The sequence below is a fragment of the Papaver somniferum genome, unplaced genomic scaffold, assembly GCF_003573695.1.
Source record: "Papaver somniferum cultivar HN1 unplaced genomic scaffold, ASM357369v1 unplaced-scaffold_33, whole genome shotgun sequence".
In the NCBI taxonomy this organism is placed as follows: Eukaryota; Viridiplantae; Streptophyta; class Magnoliopsida; order Ranunculales; family Papaveraceae; genus Papaver; species Papaver somniferum.
The window spans coordinates 2,805,198-2,814,437 of NW_020644373.1; the positions used below are offsets into that span (position 1 = coordinate 2,805,198).

Below are 9,240 nucleotides of genomic sequence, written 5' to 3' on the forward strand. Positions count from 1 at the left end.
AGCATGTCTCAAGAGACTTGTCAGCAACCACTTCTTGTTTCTCAAGCTCTTCAAGAAGAACCTTGAGTTCAACAAGAACTCCTCTTGTTTGAATAATTCTTTCTTTGAGCCAGTCTCGACGTTGAACGATCATAATGAGATTGGTTCTCTGTTCTTCAGTTAAATCTTTCTCACTACCTTCATAATATGAAAGCATTGTATCACATGGTTTTTTAAGGACCTTCAAGCTCGTCAACGTTATTAGACCGGTCAAGAGTCGATCAAGTGACGAATTATTCGATAATAACCCGACTAGTTTAACATGAAAGTTAATTAATAGAAATTAATCTAATAACGATCTAGATACGAAACTAGTACCATTGGATAGGTCTCGAAAAGTTACGCGGAATGGACTATTCGTACGTGTCAATCGGATATCGGATGAAGAAGATTTTATCAGATTATCATGAAGGGTAATATAGTCATTTTATTAATGCATTTTATGGCATCTAGTTGTGGGGTGTCTCAGTATTTCGGTCGGACTTACCCGTAAGCGAACCGAGCAGATAAGTTCGATCTCTTCCTTTTCTTTTCTTCTTTATTCTTCTATTATGTTTTTTTATTCTTCTTTCTTATTCTTATTCTTATTCTCATCCTGTTCTTCACCTCCGGTGAATTTTTCCGAGTTTCTGAGGCTGTGAGGTCGAGAGATTTAGGTAGGACATCAAGGGATGGTTTTTGGTGATATTACTGTAGTTGTTTGAACCCGAGAAGAAGAAGGTTGATTTGTTGCAGTAAATCAAGGTTAGGGTTTCCGTTTTTGAGATGAAAAAAATCAAGAGCAGTTGGTGAGTCAGATGAGAACCCTGTTGTTATATGACGGTGGTGTTCGATTGAGAGTCATTTCAATTCAGGAACTTGAGTAACAATTTAATTAGGGTTTCTGAATCTGGTTTCAAGATTCGATTAAAGATGAATTAGAAGATGAATTTGATGTTTTAGGAGGATGATTAGAGATGGGTATGGATTAATTGAGTAGTTGCAGTTGGAATTAAGTTTTAATTGGTGAAGTAGTGGATCAATGCTCTCATGTTCTACCCCAAATTAAAAGTTAGGGTTTCCGGGAATTAAAGTTAATGATGAAGACTGTTGTGTGTAGTTAATTTAGGATTTCCGTGGAAGTGGTTAGTGAATCAAAAAATCGAAGGATGCTGGTATTTTGGTAAGTTCTTAATTGATGAAATTTGAATATCAGTGTCGAACTGTTTTACATAATTGGGATTTCTGAGATTGAAAAATTGTGCTAGTAGTATTTGTGGTGATATGAACTTGAACTGAGATTGAGTTAAATGTAGATATGTGTGTTGATTAATGTTGATGAAGTATGTTTGCAAAAGGAAGTGTTTGAAGCTGAAATTATAGTGAATAAGGAAGTGTTGGTGTTCATAGTGCAGGTATAGAGTTGGTGTTGTTATGGTTGGGTAGGAAAGAAGTGGAGTGGTGTACAGAATGGGTATTACAAGTGGTGATGGTGATGCAGCTTGGCTGGTTGTATTTGATTGAGTCTAATGAATTAAAATTGCACAGATGTGGAGTTAGAAGTACTGTTGGTGGTGAGATGGAGATGTGGGTGATGATTCTGTAGTTGTTAGTAAGTTACAGGGATTGGTTTGCTGTTGAATGGAGTTACAGTCGTAACTAATGAAGATAATAGGGGGAGCTGCAGTCATGTTGAAATGCATATGAATTGAATCTGAGGTTGATAGTATATGGTGCAGGGTTTGAGCTTTAAGAACTGGAAGTTGTCAAGAATGGTATGTGTGTGTTTGAATTGATAAAATGAAGAAAGGGTTGTTAATGGGGATTGTTAATTAGGGTTGTAGGATTAGTTAGTGCTTTCAGTGCAGGCTTGCCACTGCTATTGCAGGTAAAGCTTGAATTATAATTGTATTTTGAAATTATAGAATGCTATAGAATGGAAGCTTGTTTTTAAGTAAAATGAATAGAATCAGGTTGGTTAAGATTATGAAGCTGTATTTGAGTTTTTGTCCTTTGCAGTGGCCTGCTAGTCATCCCAGTCAGCTCAGCTGACTTAGTGTATCTGACTGAGTTAGCTCAGTGACCAGACCTGACCAAACTTGACTCGATGAATCTTGACTGAGTTGAATCTTTTAACTAACTTGACCTATGACCATGGATTTAGACTTAGGGTGGACTGTTAATTGACCCTTTTGACTGTTATTGACCGTTAGTTAGACTTTGGTGGATTGGGCTTTAGAATAATGGATTTAGTTTAGTGGACTTGAGCTTATGAGTAGTTACCCTATGTTGATTAATTGGACCTTTTGGGTTCGAATTAACTTTAGGTTTCCTTCTACATGTTGTAGATAGTCATAAGACTTATTTAAATGGGCTTAGAACCATTAGTTAGACTTGTATGATTCTTGTGTGAGCCATTGTGGCTAGATTCTTAGAGTTCTTGTGTGATTAACAATTAGTTATTAACAACGATCGATTCAAAGGATGAACCAGTGGATCTTGTATCTCGAGGTAGGAGTGGCTTGTCATCAAAAGAGGTGGGAATACTTTTAACTCTTTTGAAACCATTATTATTTCTTTTACAAGAGTTTATGTTTAACAAACTCATGCATTGTCTGCTCGTGCATTTCATGCATTGTTTAATTTGTGTTATGATTGTTCTGCTGATTCTTTGAATCTTTCCATGAATTGGAAAGGGGTTGTAATGTTTGTCGTCATTATGAATTGTTATGGGAAATGAGAATTTCCACGTGCGGTATATAGGATACGCTCCTTCATTTATATCTACATGAATTCAGCTTTTATGCTTATTAGGTGTGGAACAAACCGGCATCAATATAGCTATGTAGGTGTGGAAAAACCCGGCATCACTAATATATATTGTTTGGAGAGGGAGTTTGTCCATATACATGTTTGTGAATTTCCAGTGACTTAGTCACTTTGATATTTGGGAAAACATGAATTGTTTTCCAAATCTTGCTCATGATTTCTTTAAAGTTAAATGTTGTTCCTGCTGGGTACCCCTTTTATGGATGATGTGCTCACCCATTCCCACTTTCAGTTTCAGAGACAGATCAGAGTTGCGCAGCGAAAGCTTCGAGACGTTGAGTCTGTTAGTTGATTAACTTTTGCTATGTTTATTATGTTGTATATTCTATTGTAAACCAAATGACTATTTTATATGTATCATGTGAGAGGAGTTCCTGTATATATTTTTCAGAACGGGGCTAGTTCTTGGGTTAAGTTTTTGTAGCAGATTTCTTAATTGTATGTTTAAGTATTGAATTTAGATTCTTAATACCTCTTTATTTAGTTAATCTCTTGGTTGGGGGCGCTACAGTGTTGGTATCAGAGCTCACTATTAGATCTTATATGGAAACAATAGGATTAGCCACTGCCAGTTAGTGAACTACATTAGTTTAGAACTGGGTTGGGTTGTGAGATAAATCTCAATCACTAAAATCTATCTATAATTAAAAGAATTATTTGATTGATTGATTTGTTTGTTTGTATAAAGTAAAAATTATAGGATACACCAGTAACTTTAGCTAATAGGGATTTGAGAATAATTAATTTAAAAAGTATGAACACGTACATTATTCAATACTAAAATTAGTGAGTTTAGTATTTATTGATAGAATGTCACATAAAAATTTATTGAATACCTTGACTTATACATAGAATCAACAATTTATCTATATTATAAGAGACAATGGTGTTTTTCCCTTTGGACGGAGATCTACAGTTTGGACACATAAAGGATAGTCCAGAATGAGATACATATTTAAATTATTCAATTATATTTCTGGCATACAAAAGAATGGTCCAGATTGAGCTACATATTAATCCACATTTTAGGCGTATAAAGAAAGGTCCAAATTAATTCACGTATTAATTTTACTTAAGACAATGAATTTAGATTTTTAATGTCATTTATTTGGGAGTTATTCCTTCCATTTAATGTCAATTTGTTTCTTTTATTCTAAATTAACAACTCTATTCATCCTTTGCACAACTATATTCTCAAGGTATGATTCTCTGTTGTTTTGGTTGATTAAGATAATTGATGTTAGCATTTCTCTTTAATTTTTATTCCAATTAGACTTTGACTTCTTCGGGCCAAAATCAGAGGATTTACATGGAGTGAAAATAAATGACGACGAAAACGATGGTTCCATCGTTATGCACTTAACTTGGGTCGGTAAATAACATTTTTTAACTGTATTGCTACTGCTGTTAGAGAGTTCATACTATTTGTTGGATTAAAGTTTCTTGATTATGTATGGATGTTATTCTTCAAATTTTTTGTATCATGTGAAACTTGAATTTACATTTCTTCATATTTATAACCTTTTGATGGTTTACAAAGTGAGTATTTGTTTATCTTAAATTCTTCATGCATAAGACAATGAATTTAGATTTTTTAATGTCATTTATTTGGAGTTATTCCTCCCATTTAATATCAAACCGTTTCTTTTATTCTAAATTAATTTTACTTAAGACAATGAATTTAGATTTTTAATGTCATTTATTTTGGAGTTATTCCTCACATTTAATGTCAACGTGTTTCTTTTATCCTAATTTAACAACTGTATTCATCCTTTGCACAAGTCTATTCTCAAGGTGTGAGTCTCTGTTGTTTTGGTTGATTGAGATAATTTCTGTTAGCTTTTCTCTTTAATTTTTGTTAGCTTTTCATCCTTTGCACAACTCTATTCTCAATGTATGATTTTCTGTTGCTTTGCTTAATTTTTGTTAACTTTTCTCTTTAATTTTTTGTTTAACATCAATGGATTCATGGTGCCTCGCGCCTAATATTTGTGTCATTTATGCAGTTTAATTTCTCTTTGTTACTTTTTATTAATATTGTATTTTGTTATCTCGATTTTGTTTTTTCGTTTGAAGTCAAAAAATACTGATCAGATATGATTGCTATCTATTCATTTTATTCTTATGTTAGCTTTTCTCTTTAATTTTTGTTAATTTTTATTAGCTTTTCATCCTTTGCACAACTCTATTCTCAAGGTATGATTCTCTGTTGCTTTGATTGATTGAGATAATTTTTGTTAGCTTTTCTCTTTAATTTTTTGTTTAACATCAACGGATTCATGGTGCCTCGCGCCTAAGATTTGTGTCATTTATGCAGTTTAATTTCTCTTTATTACTTTTCATTAATATTGTATTTTGTTATCTCGATTTATCTCGATTTTGTTTTTTCATTTCCAGTCAAAAGATACCGATCAGATATGATTACCATCTATTCATTCTATTCTTATGTTAGGTTCTTTTTAGTACCATACCATTTAATTTATATTTTTTTACACTAAGTTTTTTATTTTTCTCTGGACAGGGAATTTTCCAATTAGACTTTAACTTCTTCGGGAGAAAATCAAAGGATTTACATGGAATGAAAATAAATGACGAAGAAAATGATGGTTCGATTGTTATGCACTTAAGTTGGATCGGTAAATAACATTTTTTTAACTGTATTGCTACAGTTGTTAGAGAGTTCATACTCTTTGTTGGATTAGGGTCGTGTACATAAGAATAAAATGGATTAAAGTTTCTTGATTATGTATGTATGTTATTCTTCAAATTTTTTGTATCATGTGAAACTTGAAATTACATTTCTTCATATTTATAACCTTTTGATGGTTTACAAAGTGAGTATTTGTTTATCTTAAATTCTTCACACATAATCAAATAATGGTTATATGCAGTTGCCATCTAAAAATAGTTATTCTCTTAAAAGATCATCTTAAATTCTTTATACATAGTCAACCATCTTGCTAATACTGAAATTTAAAAAGCCCCAAAACAAGCAACGCAGAACTGGCTTATTGAAACTCACCTATAATCTTTCATTTTCTGATTTCAGGAGATTGTTTTTAAGAAATGAAAAAAGCGGTTTAGGGAGCAATACAATAATACAATTTTTTTTTCTGTGGGATGCGTCACTATATCTATATGTGTCTGGACTACACAAATTTTCATTGCATGCATTTTATCATTGATTCAAGTGAAGAAGTTTTGGTATTCCATAAAGGTACAAGTCTAATTTTTGCTAGAAGATGTGGTTCATATGCACATATGTGATTGTGATGACTAAATTATCGAGTTTTTTAAAGATTATCTTGGTTTAAGAGAGCTTAGTGCATAGGAACCCATCTACATTTTGCATCTAAAGATACCATGACTAATACTTGATCCATTACCTATCTTTTACCATGAGGATATCATCTAATTCTTGAGCTTCTTTTATTTCATTGAAGATACCAACTAACCAAAGTCGGTACAAATATCTTACACTTTATAGAAGTTGATGCAAAAAATATTTTAATATTCAATTGTATTGTCATGTTCATTTTATGCTAGCAAATTATAAAATTATGGATGTTTTAGGTCAATGTGTAATATCAGTTCCATCTGCAAGTTTTCACACCATTGATATTGGGTCTCTTATTTACTTCTAGGTCTCAAACGCATATACTGACAAAGAGCAACTCTCTTATACATGTATCGTATTAGAGGGGGAAATTTCTTTTGTTTGGATATGCAATTTTATTTAATGCGAGTCTTTCACTATTTGGTTAAGACAATAAGATTTTATTATTAATTTACAAGGAAAAAAATATTTGGCATATGATATATGCAATATCATCACGCGCGTCATTTTTCACTGCTAAGAAAAATTCAAGGACGCTTCGTATCACTAATATCCAAGGGAATGCTGTAGGATTTATGTTTACATTTTATTTATTTATTTGTGACGCTGTAAGATGGGCGTTTTTCATATGTTAGTTTAAACCATAAATGGACAGTTATCATTCTTTATCTAGAGGTTTCATATTACGATATGACGTCTCTCAAACCTAGAATAGTGTAGGGAATGATGACGTTTAATGGTCGTAAAATGACTGGCTGAAAATTATATTAATCCAACCGATTAAATTTTTTTACCATGGGTTCGAGTATCACTAATGTATAACCGTGCCAATTATACATCGATATAAGCACAAAGTCAATGTTCGTATTTTAAAACTGTCAGCGGTTCCAAAAATTAATGTAGATATAACACTTTGTAAGGATATGAAAGAAGGCTTCCTAACTCAGATTCAACTTTTTGAATTTCGAAAAAAAAATTACTAAATTTTTATTTTCAGCACAAAATGACAATCTATTTAAATGATAACTGAACTGCATTTGTAATTTGGAATGCAATCGACAAGTTACTTTTATTCAAACATGGAATTTCTATGTGTTCCCTCTTGGGACATTAGGTTTTCAAGTTTGTTGGTATTATTAGCAACAACTATGAATGAATGCTTATCTCAATTACCATAAATGAAAACGGGTGCAGAGCCCACTGTACACACTTACATTGGATATCTTAATCACCAAAAAAATACTTTCTGTTGTATATATCTTAGTGTATATCCATGTGGACATCCTAATCACCATTTAACAAGAAACCGATCCAGTTGATGTTAATAATATCGATCAAAGCTTCGAATTCAGTTTGAGAAAGATTACGGTTCCCCCAAGTTTCCCACGCTCAGCTCTTGGTAGTCTTACAAGAAAAATAAATCTTACAAACACAAAAATAACTCATAGCCACGGTACGGGTCATATCCTAGTAATTACATAAATGCTAATAATATTTTTGAACTCAATAATATTTGTAAGAGTAGTTAGAATAAAAGTTCGACCATCAATGTTAATAATAAAAATACTATAATAATAATTACAAATGATAATAATTCTGGTAATGTTGTAGATAATAATAATAGTAATAATAATTTTAGTAAAGTAATGTTAGCATTTATCAGTTAGATCATACTGAACTTAATTTAACTAAAATCTCATTAAAGATACATAACGATAAAAATAATAATTATGATTAAATAACTATGGAAAATTATATTCGTTTATCTACGAATAAGTTTTGTAAATTAAACTAATTGCAAATTATCTTTAATCTAATAAATGACTCAATAAAATTTTAAAATGAAACAAATATACACGAAGTAGTAATAATAGTATTTGAGTAATTAAGTTAATAACAATCTATAGTAGATAATATTTGAGAAATTTATATATGGCATTACAGTGAAGTTAAAAATATCAGATATCATAAATTGACGTAAAAATCAAATTGAGGTTATTTATATTGGTAAAATAAATAAATAATATATGACAATAATAAATTGAACTAAATTTTATAAGACTTACACCAGTTCCAATAAAAGTTTAAAGACTAATTAATTTTAATAAATTAAGACTTAGTTAATCTAGCACTGGGGAATAATAAAGGTTTTGTTCTCTCTGTTCGTAGGAAGGCATTGTCGGGACTGGCCAACCTTGACAGGGCAACTGCATTCAGAGGTGACCGATCATAGACGTTTAGTATGATTTAAATCTTTTAGGAAACCGATAATTATAAAGTCAATTAGAAAGATTCGTAGGAATCTCCCTTGTAATTAGAAACAAGTATTTTGTAAGATAGAAATTAGTGTAAGAAGCTTAGACTTCCGTATTTGTTATAACTTAAAATAAACATAGTTGAACCCAGAGCCACAAATTTTAGTTGTAGAAAGCCATATAGGTTTGTGATTTGTTTTATGTTGTTTGCGCTTGGATAAGAGATGGGTTTAATCTATAAGGTGGGGAGTCTTTTTAAAGACAAGAAGAATGGTTAGATTTTCGAGGACGAAAATGTATAAGGTGGGGAGAATGTAAGGACCATCAAGCTCGTCAACGTTATTAGACCGGTCAAGAGTCGATCAAGTGACGAATTATTCGATAATAACCCGACTAGTTTAACATGAAAATTAATTAACAGAAATTAATCTAATAACGATCTAGATACAAAACTATTACCATTGAATAGGTCTCGAAAAGTTATGCGGAATGGACTATTCGAACGTGTCAATCGGATATCGAATGAAGAAGATTTTATCAGATTATCATGAAGGGTAATATAGTCATTTTATTAATGGATTTTATGGCATCTAGTTGTGGGGTGTCTCAGTATTTTCGGTCGGCCTTACCCGTAAGCGAATCGAGCAGATAAGTTCGATCTCTTCCTTTTCTTTTCTTCTTTATTCTTCTATTCTGTTTTTTTTCTTCTTTCTTATTCTTCTTCTCTTCTTCTTATTCTTATCATGTTCTTTACCTCCGGTGAATTCTTCCGAGTTTCTGAGGCTGTGAGGTCGAGAGATT

The 9,240-nt window shown here is 31.8% G+C and overlaps 1 long non-coding RNA gene across 1 annotated transcript; it reads left to right on the forward strand.

Moving 5' to 3' along the window:
• The first annotated feature begins 563 nt into the window (after nt 1-563).
• Nucleotides 564-3,295, forward strand: LOC113341963. The gene is made up of 2 exons (XR_003356271.1): nt 564-1,906; nt 3,080-3,295. It is a non-coding gene; the product is annotated as an uncharacterized LOC113341963 (long non-coding RNA).
• Nucleotides 3,296-9,240: the final 5,945 nt, after the last annotated feature.